The 27727-nt window shown below is 40.5% G+C and overlaps 1 protein-coding gene and 1 non-coding gene across 17 annotated transcripts in view; both read right to left on the bottom strand.

Moving 5' to 3' along the window:
* Window positions 1-17974, bottom strand: part of PRRC2C (proline rich coiled-coil 2C) — a 95219-nt gene extending 77245 nt beyond the window's left edge. For all 16 annotated transcript variants that reach the window (XM_029935016.1, XM_029935028.1, XM_029935018.1 and 13 more), the window contains exon 1: window positions 17754-17974. The gene's annotated coding sequence lies outside the window, so the exon portion shown is untranslated. The remainder of the gene's footprint in view (window positions 1-17753) is intronic.
* LOC115288791 lies at window positions 3882-3988 on the bottom strand. Its single transcript, XR_003907192.1, has one exon. It is a non-coding gene; the product is annotated as a U6 spliceosomal RNA (small nuclear RNA).
* Window positions 17975-27727: the final 9753 nt, after the last annotated feature.

Genomic DNA, 27727 nt, shown 5'->3' with positions numbered 1-27727 from the left:
TAACAGGAAAGGAGTGTGCTTTGAGGATGAAGAAAAGGGAAAATACAAAGATCTTAAGGTCCTGACATGTTCAAAAACATAAAAGCTGATGAAGTAGAAACTACTGAGAGTTGAAAGGGAAAGAGAAGGTTGGATGAGAAAGTCTATTAGAATTTTAAATGTTATAAATGTTATCTTTAAAGCAATGTGAAACCGTTTAATTCTGAACAGAGACGTGTCTTTGGTTTTAAAAATATCCTGGCTACAATTTGGAGCATGAATTACGGGGAGCCAAAGGTAGAATATGGAAACAACACAGACTGCAAAAGCCTAGGCACAAGATGTAGCTGTGGCTAAAAATTGGAGATACAGGGGGCCAGGAAAGAGGAATCAAAATCTTGGTCTTGAGCTTCAAAATCTGGATGTTAAGTGAGGTAAGGAAGCCTAGATTTAGGTGCAGGCAGATGAGGGCAAAAGGGAGGCAAGAGTTCGGTCTTAGCTGTGTTTCATTTGAGATCTTTATAAAAACTAGCAGAGATTTGTACAGAAAGATGCTCAAGACATAAAGTAAAAAAGTATACATGGAGTGCCTGGGTGGTTCAGTTTAAAAGTATTGGACTCTTGATTCTGGCTCAAGTCATGATCTCACAGTCTTGAGATTGAGCCCTGCATTGGGCTCCTCACCGACCATGTATTCTCCCTCTCCTCTCCTGCTCTCTACCTCTCAAAAAAATTTAAAAAATAATAAATGATTGTAAAGAATATACATAATTTTTTAAGCAAAGTATACATGTTAAGTATAAAAAATACAATTCACATGCCAACTATGAAAGTCTACAAAACCATACCAAATTATCAGCAGTAGCTACACTCCTGATTATAAAGAACTCTCTCTTTGTTATACATATTGCAATATCTAAATATAAACAATAAGTGCACTTTGCTTTTTTAACAGAAAACAAGGAAAAATAGCAAATGGTTTAAGAACAATGACTTGAAATGGAAAAAAAGTTTCAAGACCAGAAAACGAAAAAATGTGTATGGTTTATTGTTAAGTAAAAAGTTTAAAAATCTATCCTCCCTGGCAAAACACGTATCTAAAATATGCAATGATATTAACAAAGACAGGATAGGCCCAAAACTAGGCCTCTTGCACCTAAGTTAGCCAAGGTGCAAATTCAAAGGGAAAAGTATTACAGGAAATTAAAAGGACTACTCCAGTGAATACAGGAATGAAAGTGAAACACCTTTACTGCTGATATGGATAAAGTTTTAGTGATCTGGATGGATCCAACAGTCACATTCCCTTAGGCCAACACCCAATCCAAGAGTGATCTTCAATTCTATAAAGGCTGAGAGGTGAGGAAGCTGAAGAAAACTCTGAAACCAGCAGAGACTGGTTCATGAGATTAAAGGAGAGAAGCCAACTTCATAACACACAAGTGCAAGGTGGAGCAAGTGCTGGTGTAGAAACTGCAATAAATAATCCAGAAGACCTACCTAAATCAATTAATGAATGTGGCTACCCTAACAGATTTTCAATGCAGATGAAACAGTCTTCTAATGGAATAAGATGTGTCTAGGACTTTTATAGCTAGAAAGTAGTCAGTATCTGGCTTCAAAGCTTCAAAGGATAAGTTAACTCTTGTCACAGCCAATGCTCATTTACCATTCAGAAAATCCTAGGGTCCTGAAGCATTATGTTATATACTCTGTGCTAGAAATGTAAAAACAAAGCCTAAATGACAGCGTATCTGTTTATGACATGGTTTGCCGAATGTTTTTTTTTTTTAAAGATTTTAAGTAATCTCTATACCCAATGTGGGGCTCAAACACACAACCCTGAAATTAAGGGTTGCATGCTCCACTGACATGCGTCCCTATTAGGGAAACTGCGTGGAAAAAAAGATTCCTTCCAAAATATTACTGCCCCACTGACCATGCACCTGGTCGTCCAAGAGCTCTAATGGAAACATACAACAAGATATTTTTATACCTGCTGCCACAACAACCATTCTGCAGTCCAAGGGAGCAAGGAGTCCCTTCAACTTCCAAGTCTTATTTAAGAAATACATTTTGTAAGGCTATAGCGACCATAGATTCCTTTGATGGGTCTAGGCAAAGTAACCTGAAAACCTTCTGGGAAGGAGCACTACTGTAGATACTATTAAAAATATTCATGATAAGAGGTGCCTAGGTGGCTCAGTTGGTTGAGCATCTGACTCGGTTTTCGCTCAGGTCCTGTTTCACTGTTTGTGAATTTGAGCCCAGTGTTGCGCTTTGCACTGACAGCTCAGAGCCTACTTGATATTCTCCCTCTTGCCCTTCTCCTGCATTCTCTCTCTCAAAATAAATAAATAAACTTAAAAACTATTTGTGATTCATAGGTCACACAAAGTATCAACACTAAAAGGAGTTTGGTAGAAGCTGATTTCAACCCCTGTGGAATGACCTGGAAGCAGCTGAAGACTTCAGTGGCAGAAGTAACTGCAGATGTGGTGGAACTAGCAAGAGAACTGAATGAGAAGTGAAGCTCGAAGATGGGACTGAATCCTGCAATCTCAGTATCAAGTTTAAATGGATGAAGAGTTGCTTCTTAGGGATGAGCAAAGAAAGTACTTCTTGAGATGGATTCTACTCCTGGGGAAGATGCTGAAATGACCACAAGGATTGAGAATATGACATAAACTTAGTTGATAAAGCAGTGGCAGGGTATGAGAAGACTGACTTTAATTTTTTATTTTTTAAGTTTATTTATTTTGAAAGAGAGACAGAGAGCATGATCAAGGGAAGGGCAGAGATAGAGAGAGAATCCCAGGCAGGCTCACGCTGCCAGTGTGGAGCCCAGCACGGGGCTTGATCTCACAAACCCTGAAATCATGACCTGAGCTGAGATGGAGAATTGGATGCTTAACTGAATGAGCCACCCAGGCACCCCAAGACTGACTTTAATTTTGAAAAGAGGTCTACTGTAGGTAAAATGCTATCAAACTGCATTGTAATTTATAGAGAAATGGCTCATGAAAGGAAGACTCAATTGATGTGGCAAACTTCACTACTGTCTCAAATAACTGCAACAGCCACCCCAACTTTCAGCTACCACCACCCTGATCCACTCAAGGCAAGATCCTCCATCAGCAAAAAGATCACGACTCACTGGAAAGTTAAGATGATGGTTTAGCATTTATCAATAAAGTAATTTTTAACTAAAGTATATATATTGTTTTTAAAAAACATACTGCTTTGCACACTTAATAGACTACAATATAATATAAACATAATTTTCACATGAACTGGGAAACCAAAATAATTTTCAAATGACTTGCTTTATTGCAGTATTTACTTTAGTACACTGGTCTGGAATTGAACCCACAATATCCCCAAGGTATGCAAGTATAGCCACAGCTGAGAACCACTATGGGGAATAAAAACCAATTTTGATCTGGGATAAGCGGGTTCATGTCTGAGGGGGAAAGGGAGGAGGAGAAGTGAGAGTAGGCAGAAACCAGATTTTGAAGAGCCTAGTAGGCTAGGCTAAGACTATTGCCCAGTTTCATCTAAATGTCATGAAGAGCCACTGGAGGAAAATTAATTTAAAAAATCTCAACTACTGCATAAACCTAGGGCTGCATTCAGCAGATCCACATCTTAAGTAATAAAATGGTACAATTTATACAATTAGTAATTTAAAAACCCTTGAAACAGTAAGCCCAACAGGTGCATTCCTTTTCAATTTGCCAGATTCTGATGTCAAAAAACATTATTGTCACAGTTACAGAACAAAGGAACTACAGCCTCTACAAAGAAACTATACTTTTAATTTTAAAAAGCTTTTGATTATTGGCATACTATTAATATTTTTAAAAAATTATCATCCTGCTTACGATGCACCTATAAATGTGAATCCTTAAGGTCAGAGCATCAGCCTACATGTCACCCTTGCATAGGGGCCATGCTAATCTTCTCTATATCATTCCAATTGTAGTATATGCACTGCCCAAGTGAGCACTGAGGGTCAGTCTACAAAAACAAAGCCTACTGAATAATAGTACATCCCCTGTTAAAAGGGAGAGAAAGTAATCATATTTTTTAAAGTTCATTTATTCTGAGAGAGAGAGAGAGAGAGAGAGAGTGAGTGGGAGAGAGAGAGAGCACACGTATATGGGAAACGGACAAAGAGTGAGTAAGGAGAGAAAGAATCCCAAGCAGGCTCTGCACTGAAACTACAGGGCTCAAACTCATGAATCGTGAGATCATGACCTGAGCCAGTATCAAGAGTCAGATGTTTAATCTACTGAACCACCCCGGCACGCCAGTAATCATATTTCTAAATTCAAGGTTCTAGGACTCTGAGTAATGATGGTCAGAAACCAGCATTTTTCACCGAAATTTGATATACCAAAACAGTACATTTACATTTTCCAGATTTGAACAATGAACATATATCACCTTGTAAACATTTGGTGGGGGTTTTGTTGTTGTTTTTGGGTTTTTTTGCAAAAATGCGTTAAGATAAAAGAAGTGAAGAAGGAAAAAAGCCAGTGTTTTAAAAGCAAATAGACTAAGTGGGGCGCTTGGCTATTTCAGTTAGTAGAACGTGCAACTTTTTTAAAAAATTCTTTTTATTTTATTTTTAAAGTTTATTTACTTATGAGAGAGAGAGAGAGAGAGAGAGAGAGAGAGAGAGAGAGAGAGAGCGAGCGTGCGCGCAAGCACACTCAAGTTAAGGAGGGGTAGAGAGAGAGGGAGACAGAGAATCCCAAGCAGTCTCCACAGGGTCAGCGCTGAGCCCTACAGGGCTTGAAACTTGGAGCTGTAAGATCATGACCTGAGCCAAAATCAAGTGTTGGATGCTTAATCAACTGAGCCATCGAGGTACCCTTTTTTAGTTTCAGAGTGAGTGAGAGAAAGGGGGAGGGGGGGGAGGGGGAGGGGGAGAGGGAGAGGGAGAGGGGGAGAGAGAGAGAGAGAGAGAGAGAGAGAGAGAGAGAGAGAGAGAGAGAGAGAGAGAGAGAATATACCAAGAAATCTACACACACAACATGAGCCCTGTGCAGGAACTCAGGGCTGGATCCCACCACCCTAGGATCATGACCTGAGAGCTGAGAAAGGCACTCAACCGACTGAGCCACCCAGGCACTCCAGCGTGTACAACTCTTGAAGTCATGAGTTGAAGCCTCATGCTGGGCATGGAGTCTACAAATATACGTACGTAATAAAAGCAAACAGATTGTTTCTAAAAGGTCTAAGGGAAATTTGGAAGGCAGAAGTTTATCCCAAGATAAACATCAACCTTTCAAAATGAAAAAATGACACTCAATATTGGTAACAAAAAGATGGCGTTTTATGAAGGACAAGCATCATTCGTTGAAAATTATTGGAAAAAAAATCTGTGAAGGGTTTCCACATCAAGGCTAGATTAGCTATGGTCTCTAAAATTCCTTCATTTCAAAAATTGTAAGATTCTAAGGTTACTCACCATTCCAAAAGGATTTAGAAGTATTCAATATGGAAAACATTATTTTTAGTGATATTTAAAATCTAGCATATTTGAGTCATGCCTGGGTGGCTCAAGTTGGCTCAATGGTCCAACTTTGGCCCAGGTCATGATTTCGTGGTTTGTGAGTTTGAGCCCTGCATCAAGTTCTCTGCTGTCAGCACAGAGCCTGCTTCAGATCTTATGTCCCTTCTCTCTTTGCCCTGCCCACCATCTCAAAATAAATGATGTTTTTAAATCTAGAATATTTGAAAAAAACCCATACTGTCACAAATTGCCAATTTGCTATATTCAATTAAATGATATCTTTCTGGCCACCATGCACTTCTAAGTATCCAAGCTCTGTTTACCTCTCTTTTCTTATTAATCTTATGATGAGAATTTCGTTTCTCTGGAAAATGAAGTATGATGTCCCACTGATTTACATAGTCAACATTAAAAAGAACCTGTAGCCACTTCCAAATAAGAATACTATGCATACACATATGTTTTATTTAAAAAATAAAAGAAGAATCTCTACTAAGTAATAATAGTCAAGTATCACATACAAATATAAAAAGTAAACATTCTGTGTAAAGCCATTTTCTTTGGTTTTTATGACTGACAGCTTTGTCTCTCCTTTTCCTATTTTCCTACATAAATGTTAACATGCTTTTGCCACCTCTCTTTAGCACCTCTCTCTATGTGCTTTCCCCCTTGGCCATCTGCTGTTCACTGCTTCAGCAAGGAGAATCACCAAAACCTCCCTTCAAACTACAATCTTTAGGGGAAGCCTGGCTGGCTTAGCCAGCAGAGCGTAGCAACTCTTGATCTTGGGCTTTTAAGTTTGATCTCCACAATGGGTGCAGAGATTACTTAAAAATTACAATACAAACTACTATCTGTACACACACATTTTTATTTGTAGAACAAATGTCTTAAGCTTCTTGATAGAACTACAACTTAAAATGTTTGATTCCCCTATTCACTAATACAAATATTTACCCAGTGCCTACCATATTATTAGGAACAAATGAAACAAATTATTAGGAACAAATGAAAAAGGCATGTTGTCCTTATCAACTGAGTGATGATAACAGGAAATGTAAGAGGTTTGGAAAAGGCTTCCGAAGAACTGGGAGGAAAGACCAACAACCAAGCTAACTATAGACTGACAATCAGTGCTGACACCCCAGGAGAAGCTGGCAACTGGAGATCTAGAATAGTCTTCCCAGGGCTGGGCAGTTTGAAGGCTTTCATTAAGGTCCAATAGCACCTGCAGGAGTGGGGCATCGAGGGAAGCACACAGCAGCTGGAAGGAAAAGGAACCAGAGCTGTGCCAGACACATGTGAAGAAAAGCAAGGGGGAGGAAGACACTGCCAGGAAAATGGTCAGAGTAACATATCATGGAAGTCTAACCCAGAGAGTGAAGTAGAAGGTGGAAGGAAGACAGTGGAAGGAATTGCCAATTTTAATAATTGACTAAAACCCCCCCAAATAGTAATTATTAAATGCTTACTAAATCAAGCTTACAATGGATTGCAATGTTCATTTAATAAAAACAAAAGGAGAAAATGTACTACCTGAGTGAGAAATTGAAAGCATAAGAGCTTGTGATTTGAATTTAAGGTTTCAGGTGATGACAGGATTTGGAACAACAAATAATCAGGGAATAGAAATGAAGGAATACAGGAATTTTTCATACTGTTTTTACAAATTTTCTATAAGATTAAAATTATTCCAAAAGAAAAAGGGAAAACCTAAAAAGCTCTCCTCTCCCAAACATGTTCTTCTCCCCAACTTCACCATAACCACTTTCCCTGACCTCTAGATTTAAAACCCTGAGTCATCGGGGCACCTGCACGGGCTCAGTTGGTTAAGCATCTGACTTTGGCTCAAATCATGATCTCACCATTCGTGAGTTCAAGCCCCATATCGGGCTCTGTGCTGACAGCTAGTAGCCTGGAGCCTGCTTCAGATTCTGTATCCCCCTTTCTCTCTGTCCCTCTCCTCCTCATGCTCAGTCTCTCTCCGAAAAATAAACAAACATTTAAAAAAAAAATTCCGACTCCAGCTCAGGTCATGATCTCAAGGTTCCTGAACTCAAGCCCCAAGTTGAGCTCTGTGCCGACAACAGCTTGGAGCTTAAAGTCTGGAGCTTGGAGCCGGCTTCTGATTCCTCCCTCTCTCTGCCCCTCGACTCCCACTGCCTCTGTCAGTCTCCCATTCAAAAATAAATAAACATTTTAAAAAATCTGTATAATCTTTCACATTTACATCTCCCAATTCTAACATGAAGAGGGATGTAAGTTCTAGATGTTTTAATGTAGTAGTTTCTCTTGAAACCTTTAAAAAAACAACAAAAAAACCCCTCTCAGCTCCACACTTTAACTTACCCCATATAAAAACACCAGATTGAGAATAAGAGCTCAGAGTTCAAGTCACCAAAATTTACCAATGAAAAAAACAACTTCAGACAAGTAAAAATAACCTGCCCAAAACTCATAGCTGAGGGGAGATAGGGCCAAGATTAAATCCAGGCTTGATGCCAAAGCCCAATGCCCAAGATAACCTCACCAATTTTTGTTACAAAAGAGATAAACATCAAACCTCTAAAATGTAATAATAAATGTTATTTTAAGCTAAGAGATTCTAAAGGTTCAAGTTTTTATTTTCAAACTTTCCCCATTACAGTACAGAATAAAATATCAAGGATAAAATTTAGTAACAGAAGACAGTAATAATTCTATCAACAAATGTATTCCATCTGTTGTAAAAATGTCATTTTGAAGTCTAATAATATAATGTAAAAAGTCTAGGAATCAATGCACTAAAGACTGTAAATAAAGGGAGAGGGGACGCTCTGTACAGAATTGTGTCCCTTCTCAAAATTCTTACACTGAAGCCCTAACTCCCAACTTGACAGATGGGATTTGGAGATAGGGCCTGGGGGAGATAATCAGGTTCAGCTGAAGTGAGGAGGGTAGCGCCTCATAACAGAATAAAGCTCCCCAGGAGGAGCCAGCACCGCACTCTCCCAGCCACAGGAAGCTGCCCAGCTGGAACCCAGCTGTGTGCGTGTCAGGAAAGGAGGCCTCACCAGAGCCTGATTACACTAGCCTCCTGATCTTGGTCTTCCAGTCTCCAGAACTGTGATAAATTCCTGTGAAGCCGTCTAGTCTATGGTATTTTCTCATGGCAGCTGGAGCTGACAAAGACGGGGGGGGGGGGGGGGGGGGGGGGGGGGGGGGGGGGGGGGGGGGGGGGGGGGGGGGGCGCATATAACTCTAGAAAACACTCTGTCTATAAAATTTTACACTAAAATTTCCATTTAAAATGAACACGTCTTGCTCTGGGTAAGAGGATGAACTGGTCAACCTCATCAACCTCTAGTTCATTTCCATCTCCAATTGTCATAATCACTTAGTAATCCTAAAGTGAGAGAGACAGCAAATATTTTTAAGATCACATTTGCTGCTATAATAGAAATGCTAAGAATACTGCCATATGTTGGGTGCTTCTACTCCAAATAGCACTACAGCAAAAGCATTAAAAATTGTCATTTTTAAAAACAAAGTGTAATATAAATAAATCTGTTGGGAGTTCTAATCAGAATGGTAGAAGGGCTCAGGCTGTTCTTAGAAACTGAAACACGTGAATTAAGTTTCTAGGGCAGAATGCCCTAAGAATCAGAAAAGATATGTAGCTATAGAATCTTCTGTACCATAAATTACTGTTCTAGCAAAGTAATAAATCCGCATATCTACCATGTACTCGAGGTTAGTCCCAGATCACTCTTTTATTGACAACTTATAATATTTTTAAACTGCTCATATCACGCAACTACTTCCCTTAAAACTGATTTGGTTTAAAACCCAGCTCTAGCATTTGGTAGCTAGGTGTTTTTATAGCATAATTGTGGCATGTGCATATTATTGCATAAGCATTTCCCTATCATTAAATATAATTTTAATTTATTTGCTCGTCTGTGGACTATATCCTCTATAGTGTATAGTGAGATTTAATTAACAAAGTGCGTATAAAGCTCTTAAAATGGTAGCTGGCACTTAATAAAAGCTTAATAAATGAGTAACATGTTTTCAAAACTTACACATTACAAATAAAAACCAAAGCATAAAAGTCTCCTAATTAATTTTTTTGCAAGCAAGTATGTTGGATGCAATAGGAGAAAGAGAAGCATTCTCTTCAAGATGTTCATTTGACATCACGAACTATCCTAAACTTCAACTACATGGCTGCCATAAGGGTTGACATTTCAAGTCTACATTTGTAAGTGTAGAGAACCGGTTAGCATCCCTCCGTGCCAAGCACTGGCTCTATTCCTCTACCATTAAGATGTGTATCTTGAGACATGTAAGCCTACCCGTCTCTCTTCTTCCTACTTCCTTTCATTCGTTGCTTGTTTCCAATCTGTCATAAATATAACTAAATAAAAAAATTCTGGTCAGGAAACCAAGCACTCAGCACATGTAGGCTATTACTGACATTTTTGTTCCTCTTTTTCTCTCTCTTTCTCCCTTTTCTTCATCTCTTCCTTTCTTTAAAATCTCTACACCCATTGTGGGGCTCCAATTCACGATACCATGTATCAAGAATTACATGCTCTTCCAACTGAGGCAGCTAGGAGCACCTATTCCTGACTTTTTAATCCCTTTTCAACAGCTCTTTCTTCAGCAGGAGAGAGGGCTACTTTCTCTGCCTCCAGTATGTCCAAAGACTCTGGTTCTATGGTTGGAAGATATTTCACCTTTCTACATTCTGTATATTAATTCTGATGCAAGCAAGCTACATGGCTCCACATATATTAAAACTCACAGAATTGCACAAAGATCCAAGTTTTATCTGAATTTCAAAAACTCATACAGCAATATAACCAACCTCCACTCTGTCAAAAGCCTCATTTCAACAACACCTTTTTCCTTTAAAAATAAAATTTCTCTGGGCAGCTGGGTGGTCAGTCGGTTAAGTGTCCAACTTCTGCTCAGGTCATGATTTCAGTTCGTGAGTTCAATCCCCATGTCAGGCTCTGTGCTGAAAGCTCAGAGCCTGGAGCCTGCTTGGTATTCTGTGTCTCCCTCTCTCTCTCTGCTCTTCCCCGACTGGCGCTTGCTCTCTTTCTCTCAAAATAAATTAATAAACAAACAAAAATTTTTTAAATTTCTCTGTTCCATTTTCCTAACCTTCAGAAGTTAATTTTATACCTCCTACATTGTGCTTCTTCCCTTAAAATCTACACATAGTCAGTTTCCCAGTTACTGGATATATTTAATAGGCTACAATACTCACCTTTAGAATACATTGGATAAAGAGGATGAGTATTTTGCCCAACTACTTACTTAACCCATCTTAAAAATGTCTAAACTTTGTGTTCCTTGGTGACCATTTTCCAGTCTCCTGTTTTTCATTTTGTTCTAAACATATCCTGAATATATCTCCCTAGGACCCTTTCAGAGCATCCACTGGCCTCCACAGGGCCTTTGTGCAAATAGAAAACCATATGCTTCTGGGTAGAAGCAGGTACTCCTCTGGGTGAGGTGGTGATGCACTGGCAGAGAGGGGAGAAGTGAACGCACAATCACCCTCGAGAGGCCTAGCCGGAGCACAGGACTCTGCCAGCAGAGCATGCAGCAGATTTCAGTCCTTGTTACCTCCTTCAGCCCAGCACATTTGTGCAGTGCACAAACAGAACAACCACAGAAAGCCCTACACTTTCAGATCATTCACTAGAAAAGAGGGAAGAAGGAAAATCAATTATTAACTTTTCTAGCCACCCGTTCTCCAACTATATATGCATCCATCTCTCACCTCGCAAACTCAAGATTTATTTTGGAGAGGTTCTTCCAACATCATAGGGAACCTACCCTCCCTTTACCTTTTTTAATTTTCTATTTTTCACAGTTCTCTTTTTTGTTTAAGTATGGTGAATCACCATGTAATACCAAAGAATATTAAATTCAAAAGACGCCTGATAACACACCTAATGTGATCTTTGCAACAATCCTGAGATAGGCAAAATGGATATTTTATTTCACAGATGATATACAGGTTTCCCTTGCTATCAGAAAGCAAAGCGTTCCTCTGAAACCTTTCGTAAGCTGAAATGGCTCCAGCAAAGACCATTAACTCATATGGAAAAATTTTTGTACCATTCCCAGACCTAACAAAAAACCTCTCAGGCTTTTCTGATAAAAGACACATCTTGCTAACAAATTCACACACACACACACACACAAAATCAAGATAAAGCACAGATGCTCATAAACACTGTTCAAAGCCATGGTGTCTAGACACTGAGTGTAGTTCCCAAAGGAGGAGCCTGGCAGCACCACTCTCACTGCCTATGTAATGGCTTACCACTGAATGCTAATGTCATTTTTTGCTTTTTGTAGAAGTGAAAATCCTCTTCAGAATTCTTTCAGGGTGCCTGGGTGTGTGTCTCAGTCAGTTAAGGGTCCAACTTTAGCTCAGGTCATGATCTCACAGCTCATGAGTTCAAGCCCCGTGTCAGGTTCTGTGCTGACAGAACAGAGCCGGGAGCCTGCTTCTGATTCTGTGTCTCCCTCTCTCTCTGCCACTCCCCAGCTCGTACTTGGTCTCTCTCAAAAATAAAGAAACATTAAAAAAAAATTTTAAAGAATTCTTTCAGTTAGCAAAAGTGGGTACTAATGTATATCTTTCATAAAAGCAAAGTGGAATAGCACAAACTTCCAAAAAGCAAGAATACCTGTACCTAAAATTTAAAGAAGCCATGTCACTTGCCCCTAAAGTTAACAGCAGGCACAAAGGACAAAACCTAGGTGACAAAAGACTAACAGTAGGTTTTTAAACTCAAGTACAGAGCTCATATTGAGTATTCAAGTCACCCAAAAATCAAGAAGTCTCACTACTTATTTCACCCAGCTCGTTAAGCAGGGTTAAGCACCTTTCACCCTCATTATTTGATCTAAATTCTTTTAGGGTCATCAAAGATCTGTCAGCCAAATCCAAAGGCCACTTCTCTATTTTTCTGAACTCTGCTCCATTTGGGTGTAATAATAATCCCATTTTTTAGATTATTCTCTTCCACCCTGGTTTCTGTGGTAACTTCCTCACTTATTCTTACTAATTCTTGCTTCCCTTCTCTTCCCACAGATTGTCTTAGATATCTTGTTAAATTTCTGTCTAAGCAAATATCATGGAAATGCTTGTCCCAAGTGCATAGTTAAGGCTTTAATTTAGATCTCTTCTCTGAGCTGAATCTATTCCATTCGAGACTTTCATCACTTCTCACCCTCATTAATTCAAACTGTTCCCTGATCTTATCCAGCATTCATTTCTTTCTTTTTTAAGATTTTATTCTTAAGTAATCTCTACACCCATAATCAGTCTCAACCTCATAACAATCAAGAGTTGCAAGCTCTACCAACTGAGCCAGCCAGGCACCCCTCGGCATTCATTTCTTACAGCACTTATGCCCTAAACAGTGGAATACAAGACTACTAATGGCATATTAGATGATTTTAAGTGGTCCACAGAGGAATATTTAAAATTATGTTTATTTAGGGGCACCCGGGTGGCTCAGTCAGTTAAGAATCCAACTCATGATTTCAGCTCAGGTCATGATCTCACAGTTCATGAGACTGACCCCCAAGTTGGGCTCTGTGCAGAATATGAGACCTGCTTGAGTTCTCTCTTCACCTCTCCCCTGCTCCCCACTTGTTCTCGCTCTCAAAATAAACATTAAAAGTAAATAAAAATAAGCTTTAAATAATTTTTATTTTGAAACACATTGAAGGGAAAAAAGTAACACCAAGTAATCATGTATATTCTCCTTTTAAATTCGCTTTTAAATTAATTTATTTAGGGGTGCCAGGATGGCTCAATCGGATGTGCATCCAATTTCAGCTCAGATAATGATCTGTTTGTGCATTTGAGCACCACATTGGGCTCTCTGCTGTCAGCACAGAGCCCACTTGGGATCCTCTGTCCCCCTCTCAGCCCCTCCCCCGCTCACTGTTTCTCTAAAAATAAATCAACTTAAAATAAATTCTCTTATCTAAAAGATAGTAAGTTGAATTAAAGAAAATATTAAAACAGACGGGTTGAAGATTTTAAAAATCATGAACATCTTAAGGTTGGGAAATACTAGCAACTGGGAAATCCATGTTGTATGTAAGTTATACACTTAGGCTCTGGGTCAACGATTCGAATCCCATTTACTAGCTAAGTAACTTTGAACAAATTACTTAAACCTCTTTAAATCCCAATTAATAGCTGTGTAACAGGGACATGGGGCGCCTGGGTGGCTCAGTCGGTTAAGTGTCCGGCTTCGGCTCAGGTCATGATCTCACGATTGTGGGTTCGAGCCCCGCGTTGGGCTCTGTGCTGACAGCTCAGAGCCTGGAGCCTGCCTCGGATTCTGTATCTCCCTCTCTCTCTGACCCTCTCCTGCTCACGCTGTCTCTCTCTGTCTCTCAAAAATAAATAAAAAACATTAAAAAAATTAAAAAAAAATAGTTGTGTAACAGGGACAAAATAACCTACACTTTAGGCTTACTATATAGACTGAAAAAGATAATCTACAGAATTATCTTAGCCCAGGGCATGGCACAAAAAATGCTCAATGTCAGTAATTGCAATTATTCTTGATCTCTCTTGGCCACCATGCCTTTACTTGTAATCAACCAGGCACTTGATCTGTGTTATAGACAATGCTCATATATGGATTGTCTGCTTCAAATTTCCCTTATTTGATTTTATGTCTTTATTTTTATCTTCTGGTATAAATCCAAAGATCACATGTCAACTTTTAACATTAATCCTTAAAACTGTGAATATCTTGGCAGTAGGAACCAAAAGCCATATTCCTGACTCACTATGCCTTACAAAATTAAAAAGAATCTTTAATGTTTGTTGAATAAATCTAAATTTTAGAAAGGAAAATCTGATGCAAACAAATCTCATAAGGCATGGTACATAAACAAACTATTTGAAAGCATCTCATACTATTCTAATGGGGAGGTGGGCAGGGGTTGGGGGAAGGGAATGACAGGGTATTATTTTGCTCTACTAAAATATCTGTCGGTTGAATCTTAGTTGTGGATCTATTCTATTTCCTAATCTCATTCACCTAATAATAAATTCTAGGTACATGCCAACCACTGTACAAAGTGCTGAAGACATGGAAACAGTCTAGTAAAGGAAAAAAGACCAATACTGAAATACAGGTAAAAAGAAAATCACTACATAATATGCTATGTAAAGAATACCCAAGTGTTTTTAATACTTGATATGCTCCACAAATGCTGAGTACCTCCCATCCTCCTCCAATGCACAGCACCTAGGGGTGAGAACGTTACATCACACTGACAATAATAACTGCATTGCTCTCTGGTGTTCAGACTACATACACTAACCATATAAAAGTTTCTGTCTGCCAACTAGACAACTGTTGAAATTCTGTAATAATAGCCTTTATTGGATCTGATTTGCCAGCAAGCATGTACACACACAGGCCCTGAAACATGACTGGTATTCTGTTAATCTAGAGCAAAACAACAACAAATGTAACTGGTGAAAAGATCAGTTTATATTTAACCTTTCTGGGGACTGGGAAAAAACACACTAGAAATTATACTGAAGTTACCCTCTCTTGAGAATATTTTTACCCACAAATGTGTCCTGACTGACACAAAAAAGGCTTTATTATTGAAAAATTTTAAATGTTATGACTCAGAAAACTAACATAATTCTCAAGCTTCTAAGCAACAGTTAACATAGATGGAGAGAAACTATCATTGCATTACCCTATTCATAAGCTGATAAATCTCACTTTACTGAAAGTATAGGAGTCATCTTCTGGATCTCCTTCACTGTAAGAATAGTACCAATGTGTGTAACTTTTTATCAATAACCAATCCTTGCCTTACATAAATATGGCATAAACAGCATCTGAAACAGAAATTACTCAACTGGCTTACAAACTGAAGCAGGGGAGGGGTGGCAAGAGGAAACCACTTGGAGGGGGGCGCATAATATAGTCTTTGAAGACATTTTACCAGGAAGGGTGGTATTAAGGGTAGAGGCGGGAATGAGTCAGAACTTCTGTATTTTCAGCTGTGCTCAACATACTGAACCCAGGGTTACTGACTGTAGAGCATGAAGAAATCTTTAAGAACAAATTCTAGTATATAAGTGTAAAAAGAAAAACTATTTAAATTCCCCAATAGATACCCCATTCTAAAAATATACAGATTACTTACTGCTTATACCAGTATTCTGCCAATCCACTATTAGTTGGCCTTTTTTACGCCCTGAGCATGGTAACAAACCCTTTACACACACGATCTTTCTTAATCCTACAGCAAACCCTGGAGGGAAGTACTATTATCATCACCACCTCCATTTTACAGAGAGGAAATATTCTATCAACAGTATAGGCCAGATCTCAAATTTTAAAAATTATGCCATACCAAATAGTCAAGGGTTTTAACCAACTGGCCTTTATTAGAAAAGGGTCGAATAATTTACCTTCTATCCCATCCCCAAAGTAGTTACAACCCATTTTTTTCCACCTTGCAACACTTTCACCGTTGTATGCAACAATGTTTCTATACCGAAATCAAGCGAGAGAAAAAAAACTAGGTTAACAATGCTACATCTTCAGTTACCACAGTTCCTAAAATTACAAGGAACAGGAAGGCAGTTTGCCTACCGCATGTCCTTTTGGATTTAGAGTCTGAATTTGGATCTCTACCACACCACCATAACTGCTGTGTGACCTTGGTCTGATTTTATTTCCTCATCTGTAAAATGGGGATGATAAGAACAGCACCTCCCTCAAGCACCCAGCTGTAAGATTAGGAAAGATACTGTATGTAAAGAGCTCATTACTATGCTCAGTACACAGTAAAAGGTCAACTGGCGGTAGAAGGAAAACAGCTACACATATAAGCTCACCAAACCAAAATAGAAAAGTAAAAAGCCTGCATTCTGACAAGCCCAATTGCAGAAAATAAAATTACAACTGGACCACATGCCAAAGAGAAAACTCAAATTCAGTCTATTCCCAATTTTTTGTTAGGGGATCAATGCAGTTGAGGTGGGTCAGAAATGATGCTGCAGTCCATCTGTGACACACACCTAAAAATGGCTCCAGTCAGAGCGGCATCTTAATCACCAACAGAGGAGGGAGGTTAAATCTACTTTTTAACAAATGCTGGAGTTAGGCTTGGTGGGCGCTTAAGTATCCCGCTATCGTTTTTATCTGCAGGAGGAAGCTATCAAGCACTTAATCAAGAATCCTGATCCTTCTGGTGCATTCCAAAGGAAAACCTTCCAACACAGCCGCCTACCGTACAATTTCAAGTACCCTAGCGGGGCATGCATGCGTGAGGCTGGGCTGAAGATCAGCCGGTGCAGAAATCCGGGCGGCTTTAGGAGCCTGCAAACGTCAGGAAATCTCAAACAAATCTCAAATCAAGTCAAAACAAATATGCATCCCTTTAAAGGAACCAGACGCATTCCTCTGGGGCAAAGGGACAATTTATCGGCGTTCCCATTGGTCCCCAAGCCCTTTTCTCCAAGTCCTAAAGCGGGGCCTTTACCGTAACACCAATATTAACGCTATCGCAAAGAGAGAGCGCTGCAGAGTGGAATTCGCTACGCAGGTTAGGGGATGGCGAGGCCTAGGGTACGAAACGACTACCAAATCTTCCTCTCGAGTTGGGGCAGCTAGCGGAAGTAGGGCTGCTCTAGATTCCCCCAAAAGCCTCTCACCCAGTCAAGTCTTGAACCCGGTCCTTCTCACACACTTACTGCTCGCTGCAAATTCCACCCTCACGACACACGGAAAAGAAGTAGGCAGTAATGGCCCCAGATGAGCCCTCGAGTTGTTTGGGGGAACGCATCGCCCACATTAGGAGAAAAGACCTATCCCAAGGAGGGTTTGAACCCCCTCCGTTCAGCGGGCGACGAGAGGGATCCCTCCGCGGGGCCTGAGCTGGGACTGGATGGGAGAGAGACCGACGGCTCCGGAACTCCCGCTGCAGACCACATGGGGCGGGTCTGACTCCGGTTTCCCGCTCCTCGACCAGGAGGCCGACACTTCCCCCAGACACAGACGTGATGGGAACCAAAGAGAAAGAGGGGGATGGCCGGCCCCAAGGCCGTCTCCCAGCGGCTCCCCAGTCCCTGCTCGCCGGGGCCGAGGTGCTCCCACGCCGCAGGCGGCCTCCAGCCAGCCCACCTCGATGGGGCCCGCTTTGATCACCGCTCCTACGCCCTCGCTTTCCTTACCGGCCAGGGCGAGTGTCAAGCGGAGTGTATCTGCGCACTTCGAGAGTCTCCGCCGAGCTCTGATCGAGGTAAGGGGAAGGGGAGGCGAGGGGGAGGGGGCGGCTGCGAGGACCACCCGCCTGGGAAAGCCGAAGCTGCGGATGGACAAACCGCCAAAGCACTTTCGCTGCTTCCCGAGAGGGAGAGAGCGAGCAAGAAAAAGAAGCAAGATGGCGGCTAGCCAGCCCCTACGTGGTACGTCACGCCGCGGCGTGCGTAAGGCACCTCTCCGCAAGCCCGCCCTCCGGCGCAGTGGGGGCCCGGTCACGTGGGGCCTCCGTGGTGGCCTAACCCCGGCGGAAGGCGACGGCGTCTCCTGCCGGAAGGAGGGAGTTCCTGCAATCGGCGTTCCCGCCGCAGGGTAAAGATTTGCTCTCCAGGAACTCTCCGGAAGACCGGGATTGTACGTTGATCGGCCTTCCTGTTAAGTGGTGGATGAGTGTGTGAATTGGTTCAACCAACAGTCAGTCTGGCCCTACGTATCAACATTATATTATGCATAATCTTTAACCTTGCTATTTCACAGTATCTTCATGTTTCCCGAAATATGAGTACAATATTCATAATACCAAAACCTGTCCGTTGATAGAGATAAATAAATGCATTATGATGCATCCGTATAAGGGGCTATTCGGAAGCCATTAAATTCAGATGAATACTTAATGATCAGGGAAATGCTTATGCTATAATGTTCGTGCCGTAACTCTGCTATAAACACACATATATGCATATTTATAGAAAAGAATAAAAACTGTACTCCGGATGTTAACACTGGTAATGTTAATACGTTGTCTTAGGGTGTTCAGATTTTTAAAAATATTTTATACATGCCTTTCTATAATTTCCATCTTTTATCATCACAAATCAGTTTTAATGTGTAATGAAAGTGTTGTGAGCCAGCCATAATATTGTTATGAGATGCAAATGATAAATATGTACACACATATAGGGTGTATATAACTATATATGTATTATGTTTAAGTTTCATAAGGCATTACATATTTCTTTTAGGTTTTAGAATAAAACAACATGTTTTGCTAACTAAGTGCTACGCAGTATGGGTAAGTTACTTAATATTTCTTAAATTCCATTTTCTCATGTGTAAAATGAAGTAACACCTACTTCTATGTCAACTGTACTTAAATTAAAACACATGATAAAATGTTTTAAAAATTAAAATAATTCTTCCACAAAAAATAAAAATACCTACTTCTCAAGTTTGTGTTATTTGCTCACCAAGTAAGTATTGAGTACCTATCTGTGGTAGGTACTGGGATATAAAGGTATAGAAAAATTAAGACACCAGCTCTGGGGTACCTGGGTGGCTCAGTGGGTTAAGCAACCTATTTTTGATCTTAGGGTGGTAAGTTCAAGCCCTGTGTTGGGCTCCTTGCTGTATTCGAAGCCTACTTAAAAAAAAAAAAAAAAAAAAGACCTTGACCCTAAGTCAACAGTCTAGTGATACAGATCAAATAATAGGTTTGGATTTGTGCAAAGAAGGAAACAAACAAAATATCAAGATAAAGAATAACCAGGAAGAAGGGCAGGAGGAATTTATTTTAGAAAGTGTGGTCCCTGCTTCCTTCTCTCAGAAGGGGCCATTAAGACTGGGACCTGAATATAACAAGAAACGGTGATGCAAAGAGTAGGTGCAAAAGTTCTCTGGACCAAGTGAACTGTAATGACAAATGCCCTGATCTGGGAAAGAGCTTGGAATGTTCTAGAAACTAGGAGATGACTATGTCTGAAACTTAGTTAAGAGAGTGACACAAAAAAGAGACAAGAAGGAGAGCTGAAAGCCTGATTCAGAGGAAGCTGGATTAGGGAGTTCAGAAAGAATGTCATCTAGATGCAGTGAAAAGCCATTCGGAGGTTTTAAGAAGAGAAGCCCTGTGATCTGATTTTACATTTTAAGGAGATCACCGGCTACTACTGAGTGAAGAGTGTGGGTGGGAGGTAAGCACGGAAGCAAGGAGCTCTCCTAGGCAGTAATGAAGTAATTAGAGCAGTGAAGATGAAGAATGACAGTGGCCTGGACTAAGATGGAGGTGGAGAGAAGTAGGCAGATGTGGCACATATTTTGGAGCAAAAATATACTCACTTATGGGAAATGATCACTTCTAAATGTAGGGAAAGAAGAAAAGAATGACAACAGATTTACGCTTGAGCAACTGGGTAAATGACCACAACGTTTATGGAGCTTATGGTGTTGGAAGAGGCGAGGAAAACCCGTTGGCTGGTGGAACAATATTAAAAAGAAAACTTGGGGCTGAGCCTGGGTGATAGTCGTTTTAAGTGCCCAATTTCTGCTCAGGTCATGATCTTTTGGTTTGTGAGTTCAGGCCCTGCGTAGGGCTCTATGCTGATGGCTCAGAGCCTGGAGCTTGCTTCTCTTTCTCTCTGCCTCTGTCTGTCTGTCTGTCTCTCTCTCTCTCTCTCTCAAAAATGAATAAACATTAAAGAAGGAAAGGAAGGAAGGAAGGAAAGAAGGGAGGGAGGGAGGGAGGAAGGAAAGGAGGGAGGAAGGAAGGAAGAAAGTTGGGGAAAATTAAATTTCAGACATGTAAAATTTGAGATGTTCCTGTAATGTCCAACTGTGGATCCAATATGCATTTGACACACGTCTAGAGAGCTCAGGGGGAAGTCAGCGCTGGAGAGAAAGATTTGAATCTCACAGGCATCGGTTTCATTCATGTACACGTGTATTTCATAGACATGTATTTAAAGTGGTGGAAGCAAGTAAGATCCCCTAGGGAGAGAATAGGGAAAGAAAGAAAAATGGCCAACTCTAAGAAACAACAATATGTAAAGGTCGGGGGGAGTTGGAGAACTTACAAAAGAACAGTGGGGAGAAGTCAGAGAACTGGAAAATCTGAAGATGATGTCACAGAAGCCAAGGGAGGAGAGGATTACAAGATGGCTGAGCACTCACTTATCTTAAATGCTGCTGAGAGGTCAAGTCATATGAGGAACGAGCCAGAATTATCCATTGTGTTTGGCAACATGGAGGTCACTGGTACCTTTTGTAAGAAATTTTGGTGGCGTAATGAGGTCAGAAAGCCATATGATTGTGAGCTGAAAAGGAGATACTTGCTGAGAGAGTGGAGACTATGGATAAACAATTATTTCCAGAACTTGGACTTTGTCACAACAGAGAAACAAGGTAGTAGCTGGAGGGAATGTGGAGTAAAAGAAGGCATTTTAAAAAATGTTTTGGGGGAGCCTGGGTGGCTCAGTTGGTTTAGCTTCCAAATTCGGCTCAGGTCATGATCTCGCAGTTCATGGGTTCGAGCCCTGCATCAGACTCTGTGTTGACAGCTAGCTCAGAGCCTGGAGCTGATTCAGATTCTGTATCTTCCTCTCTCTCTCTGACCCTTCCCTGCTCACGCTGTCTCTCTCTCTCAAAAATAAATAAAAAACATTTTAAAATTTAAAAAAATGTTTTTTTTTTAATGTTTTTTATTTATTTTTGATACAGAGACAGAGCATGAGAGGGGGAGGGGCAGAGAGAGAAGGAGACACAGAATCTGAAAGAGGCTCCAGGCTCTGAGCTAGCTGTCAGCACAGAGCCTGATGCGGGGCTCAAACCCACAAACGTGAGATCTGACCTGAGCCAAAGTCGGAGGCTTAACCGACTGAGCCACCCAGGCGCCCCTAAAAAATGTTTTGAAGTTTATTTATCCATTCTGAGACAAAGAGAGTGAGTGGGGGAAGGGCGGTGAGATAGGGAGAGAGAGAATCCCAGGCAGACTCCAACTCACAAAATGTGAGATCATGACCTTGGCCAAATCCAGGAGTCAAACGCTTAACTGACTGAGCCACCCAGGCACCCCAAGATACTTTTGTTTTTAATTTTTTTAATACTGACTTATTTTTGAAAGACGGAGACAGAGCACAAGTGGGGGAGGGGCAGAGCCAGAGAGAGAGGGAGACCCAGAATCTGAAGCAGGCTCCAGGCTCTGAGCTGTCAGCACAGAGCCTGAAGCAGGGCTTATGAACCATGACATCATGACCTGAGCCAAAGTCCGACACTTAACCAACTGAGCCACCCAGCCTCCCTGAGAGACATTTTTGGAAGATTTTTTTATTTTTAAGTAATCTCTACACCCAGTTTGGTACTCAAACTCACAACCCTGAGATCAAGAATTGCACACTGTACTGACTGAGCCAGCCAAGTGCCCCAAGAAAGACATTTTTAAATACTGGAGGCAGTAGATCATGTTTATATCATGAGAAAAATCCAGAAGGAGGTCAGTAGCAATTACGTAGTAAAAGGAACACTAAGGAAGGAAGGTCCATAAGAAGGTGTGAACAGAGGGAGAAACGAAATCTGTTGAGGAGGGCTTGTCATGTAGGAGTTTGATGAGAACATTCAAAAGTAAGAGAGTGAAGGATTAAGCCTACTATGAGAAAAAGTAGAACCATCATTCTCTGATGAGATCATTTTTGTTGTTTTTGATTATGGATGTAAAATGTGTCATTCAGGGGCACCTGAGTGGCTCAATTGGGGAACCTCAACTTTGGCTCAGGTCATGATCTTGCAGTTGGTGAGCTCAAGGAAAGAAGTTCAAATCAATAGCATGCCAGCATGTCCCTACTGTATTAGAGATCAATGTAGAAAGTTGCAACCCTTGGAAATTAAGTATTTCCATCTTTGGGACAAAATCATCCTGTCGTGGAGATGGATGAATTAAGAACAATCTATATACATAACCCTACTTGTTCTGAATCTCTGCCCATCAAGCAGCCTTTCTCCCTTTCCCATCAGTGGGATTTCCCTCTTGTTTCCAACTTCTAGTCATCAATATTGCATACAGCTGATTTCCCCTCAAAGGCAAACCCTCTATCAGTTCTCTGAACCCACCCCTTCACACCTTCTTATGGACCTCCATTCCTTAGTATCCCCTCTACTACATAATTGCTACCTACCTCCTTCTGGATTATTCCCATCATCATATAAGCCCCACGTGGGGCTCTGTGCTGACTGCTCAGAGCTGGAAACTGCTTCGGATTCTATGTCTCCCCCTCTCTCTGCCTCTCCCCAACTCTTGTTCTGTCTCCCTCTCCCTCCCTGTCTCTCCCTCTTATATATTTTTTAAATAAATATTTTTTAAAAATGTGTTTAAATGTGCCATTCAGTTTATTTATATGATTTCTCCAGCAGTGTTCAGGTCTTTGATATAGCTGCAGAGAAGATAGATGCACAATGCTGGGTTTGAGTAGACAAGTATAACGTAGGGATGTGATAATAATGAGTTTGGGGGCGCCTGGGTGGCTCAGTTGGTTAAGTGTCTGGCTTCACCTCAGGTCATGATCTCACAGTTCGTGGGTTCGAGCCCCGCATCGGGCTCTGTGCTGACCACTAGCTCAGAGCCTGGAGCCTGCCTCAGATTCTGTGTGTCTCTCTCTCTCTCTGACCCTCCCCTGCTTGCATTGTCTCTCTCTGTCTCTCAAAAAGAAATTAAAAAACATAAAAAAATTAAAAAAATAATAATGAGTTTGAACATATGGTGGCTGTGTGGCAACTGGAAACTTGTGTCTACTTTATGAATTATACATGGTATATTTTCAATTCAAAAATTTCCTGCCACTTCTGGTCTGAACTGTCTTCCCCACCAACATGGTCAAGGAATCGTCATTGTGGCAATGTTAGAATAAATAAAATAATAAACAGAGGTAAATCACAAGCATGCCTGCCATTGATATCAATGGTCTTTTGAAATGGAAAGGTTGGCTGATATATGGTCATTACCAGGGGAAGGCCTACTGACTGTCCCCAAGAGGACAGGGAACGCTTACTTTGGTGAATTTTTCCCAACCCTCTAGGATTTGGCCTAGAGTATTTTAGTCTCAGAAGTATGTTTCTTTAGCAACGTAAAACAGTTCCAGCCATCAGATGAATTTACATTAACCAAGGTCATGAGAATGATACATAGAACCAGAATATTAGTTTATTCATTTTCAATCTATATACCTGAAGACTCAAGACCGCAAAGCCAGTGAATTTTCTAGGTAGACAGACTTAGGAAATCTAAGCCATTATCAGAAGGCTGCTTGATGGGCAGAGATTCAGAACAAGAAGGGTTATATGTATAGATTGTTCTTGATTCATCCATCTCCATGACAGGATGATTTTGTCCCAAAGATGGAAATACTTAATTTCCAATGGTTGCAACTTTCTACATTGATCTTCAATACAGTAGGGACATCCTGGCATGCTATTGATTTGAGCTTCTTCTCTCCTTGGCAGCACTTGGAGGGGCACTGACCTTGCAATGGCCCTGGCTCCTCCTCTCTCTGTTTCCATTGCTACTCAAACCCCGTAGCAATATTCTTTCAATAAAAATAAAGATATAGTCAGGTCAGGCTAGTTTGTGTTTTAAAGATGACTTTGCTTACTTTTGGTCTTATCTATTGTGTGTCATCTTAAAGTTTAGCTTTCAGACAGCAGTCTTCTTTCCCTTCTTTCCAAAATCTTGGGGAAGGGGCACCTGGGTGGCTCAGTCGGTTAAGTGTCCAACTTCAGCTCAGGTCATGAGCTCATGGTTCTTGGGTTAGAGCCCTGCATTAGGCTCTGTGCTGACCACTAGCTCAGAGCCTGGAGTCTGTCTTCAGATCCTGTGACTCCTTCTCTCTCTGACTCTCCCCTACTCATGCTGTCTCTCTCTCGAAAATAAATAAAAACATTTTTAAAAATTACCAAAATCTTGGGGAAAATCTTATTGAAATCTATAGGTATTGGTACAATGTCCAAAGCCAAATAATAGTCTTTTAAAATGTGCCTTTTTTTGGGGGGTGCCTGGGTGGCTCAGTCGGTTAAGCATCTGACTTTGGTTCAGGTCATAATCTTGATCTCATGGTTCATGAAATCGAGCCCCACGCTGGGCTTTGTACTAATGGCTCAGAGCCTGGAGCTTCCTTCAGATTCTGTGTCTCCCTCTCTCTCTGCTCCTCTTCCACTTGTGCTCTGTCTCTCTCTCTCTCTCAAAAATAAACATGTAAAAATTTTTACTGGACTTTGTTTTGAATTATTCACATCTCTCCTAACACCCCTTCAGCATAGGTAAATTTGTCATAATGGATTGTGCTCATGATAGATTGAGTGAAAATTTGTCATTTGATTTCTGGTTTTGCTTTATAAAAATTAATTTTGAGGTTATATGATCAAATTGCCAACTGATAGTATGCAACCAGGCAAACTATTTCTTATTGAAAACAAATTGTCCAAACAATGTGACCTATTTTTTTTGTGATTCCCCAAGTCATATTTGCTAATGTTTTTATTGAGTTTTTATCCTTCTCCTTGAGATTGATTCTATAAACCTAGAGGCACTGAAGATTTATGAGATGTTTGGTAAAAAATAAAAAAATCAATGACCATATCATGCTTTATTAGTAGTAGCGTTTCTTAAAAATTTGTGTGCACAGGACAATTTTGGTTTCTTTTCACCAATGGTCCAGCAAACATAATCTTGATGTAATGAAAGCCATATAATATAATTTCATTTTCTTAACTTCAACAGATATTGAACTTTGTAAAGAAAAGTATTGCCAGTGCTTCAAAAAATTACCTTTTGTCAACTTGTAAGAGGTTATATGCTAAATATATATGTCATATATAAAATATTGCATTATATATAAAGTGGAATAAATATTTTTGTTTTTATCAGTCTATCTTTTTGAGGGAGGTGGGGCTGAGGGAGAGAGAAAGAGAATCTTAAAGGTATGGAGCCTGACATGGGGCTCAATCTCATGACCCCTGGACCATGACCTGAGCTGAAATCAAGAGATGCTCAACTGACTGAAGCAACTAGATGCCCCAGTCTATGTTTTTAATTTTTTAATATATATATATATATATATATATATATATTTTTTTTTTTTTTTAGTAATCTCTACACCCAGTGTGGGGCTTGAACTCACGACCCCAAGATCAAGAGTTGCATGCTCCTCTGACTGAGCCAGCCAGGCATCCCTATCAGTCTATTATTAAGTGGCTCAGCAAACCCTTCTTAGAATAAAACTGTAATCTAGTTAGAAGTGTTATTCATTTATCACAAGTCCTTTGTTAATGAAATTTGAATTAACTGGGATATACTGTCCACCTGAAATCTCCCCAGATTTTTCTTAGCTAAGAGAAGAAATTAAATTCTTGGAGCAGTGGACCCAAGTCAAGATGGTATGGTGTCATTGATGAACAGAGAATATTTGGGAGTCCAGGTAAGAAGGGAGATAAAGTACGTGGAGGAGGAGACGGAGGAACAGACTTGCCAGGCTCAATGTTTTGCCTGAGGCTGGAATTTCACCCTAGTCAGGAAGTGAGTAATGATAAAGGGCAAGACTGTAGAGACCAAAGGGAAAGAGGGTGGGTCTAGGGAATGCAGAGCAGAGAAGGTTAAAAAAGGAAACTGGGGGGGGGGGAGCGAAACTGAAGATCCAGAACAGGGGATTTCTTAACGTGTTAGACCAAAAAGTAGAAACTTGACATCTTGCTGATGGATATACAGTGCTCAATAATTACTTCTAAAATTGTAACACTGGCTGCTGCCTGTAGTATAAGCCACTCCTCCCCCCCCCATCCAACCAATTGTATATACAATGTATAAATGAGGGGCGCTTTGGTGGCTCAGTCCGTTAAGCATCCAACTTGGCTTAGATCATGGTCTCACAGTTTGTGAGTTAAAGGCTGGCATCAGTTTCTATGCTGACAGCTCAGAGCCTGAAGCCTGTTTTGTACTGTGTGTCCCTCTCTCTCTGCCCCTCCCCCGCCCACACTCTGTCTCCCTCTCTCAAAAATCAGTAAAATTTAAAAAATTTATAATGTATAAATGAAACCACACCATTTCAAATCTTTAATTGCCCCATAGTAATGAAGAGAAGTAAGGTAGACAGTAGATTTCTTTGTTAGCACTGGGACTAAATATTTGTTTTATTTTTAACTGAAGTATAGTTCACATACAATATTATATTAGTTTCAGGTGTGCAATATAGCAATTCAACATTCATATACATTATGAAATGCTAACGTTGGTAAGTGTGTAGCAGGATTCTCGCACAAAGAGTCGTGACATTGAGGCTTTTCTTTCCAGGAAGCAACTTTGATTCATGCCAGCACCGCTCACTTGGGTTCATACCCTAAGAAATGAGTGGCCCACATCACGTGGCATAGTTTTAAAATACATTTACTATTTCTTTGTCTCCCATATAACACACATAAACATGCAGTCTGATTAAGTTGTCTCAGTTTACAAGGTCATGAAGGATGTAGGCACCTAAGCGCATATCCAGGTGACCTTGAAGTCCTCTCACTCTTTTGTCTCTCCTTAGGGAGGGGTCCCTGCCACAAGTGTAGTTGCAACCTGTCACCATACAAAGCTATTACAATGTTATATTTCTTACTATATTCCTAATGCTGTACTTTTCATCCCAGTGATTTACTTATTTTATAACTGGAAGTTTATACCTCCTAATCCCCTTCATCTATCTTATCCATCTCCCCTCCCCCTCTGGCAGCCACCAGTTAGTTCTCTCTACTTATGAGTCTGTCTCTGGTTGTTTAGTCATTTTAATTCCACATGTAAGTTAAACCACATGGTGTTTGTCTTTCTGTGTCTGACTCATTTCACTTAGCATAATGCCCTCTAGGTCCATCTGTGTCATGGATGTTAAGACTTCATTCTTTTGTGTGGCTGAGTAGTATTTCATTATAGGTATATGAACATGTGTGTATGTGTGTATGTATGTATGTATGTACACACAGAGACATCCCTCCCCAACACACACACACATCTTTTCCATTCATCTGTCAATAGACACTTAGATTGTTTCCATATCTTGGCTATTGTAATTCTTCACTTTTAGGCTTCTTAAAAAAAAAAAGACTTTCATGTGTTACTAAGTATCTGGCACCCTTGCCTAGTTCAGGTTTTGTTTCT

The sequence above is a fragment of the Suricata suricatta genome, chromosome 3 (assembly GCF_006229205.1).
Source record: "Suricata suricatta isolate VVHF042 chromosome 3, meerkat_22Aug2017_6uvM2_HiC, whole genome shotgun sequence".
In the NCBI taxonomy this organism is placed as follows: Eukaryota; Metazoa; Chordata; class Mammalia; order Carnivora; family Herpestidae; genus Suricata; species Suricata suricatta.
The sequence above is the reverse complement of the archived record's forward strand: the minus strand, read 5'-3'. Positions and strand labels throughout refer to the sequence as shown.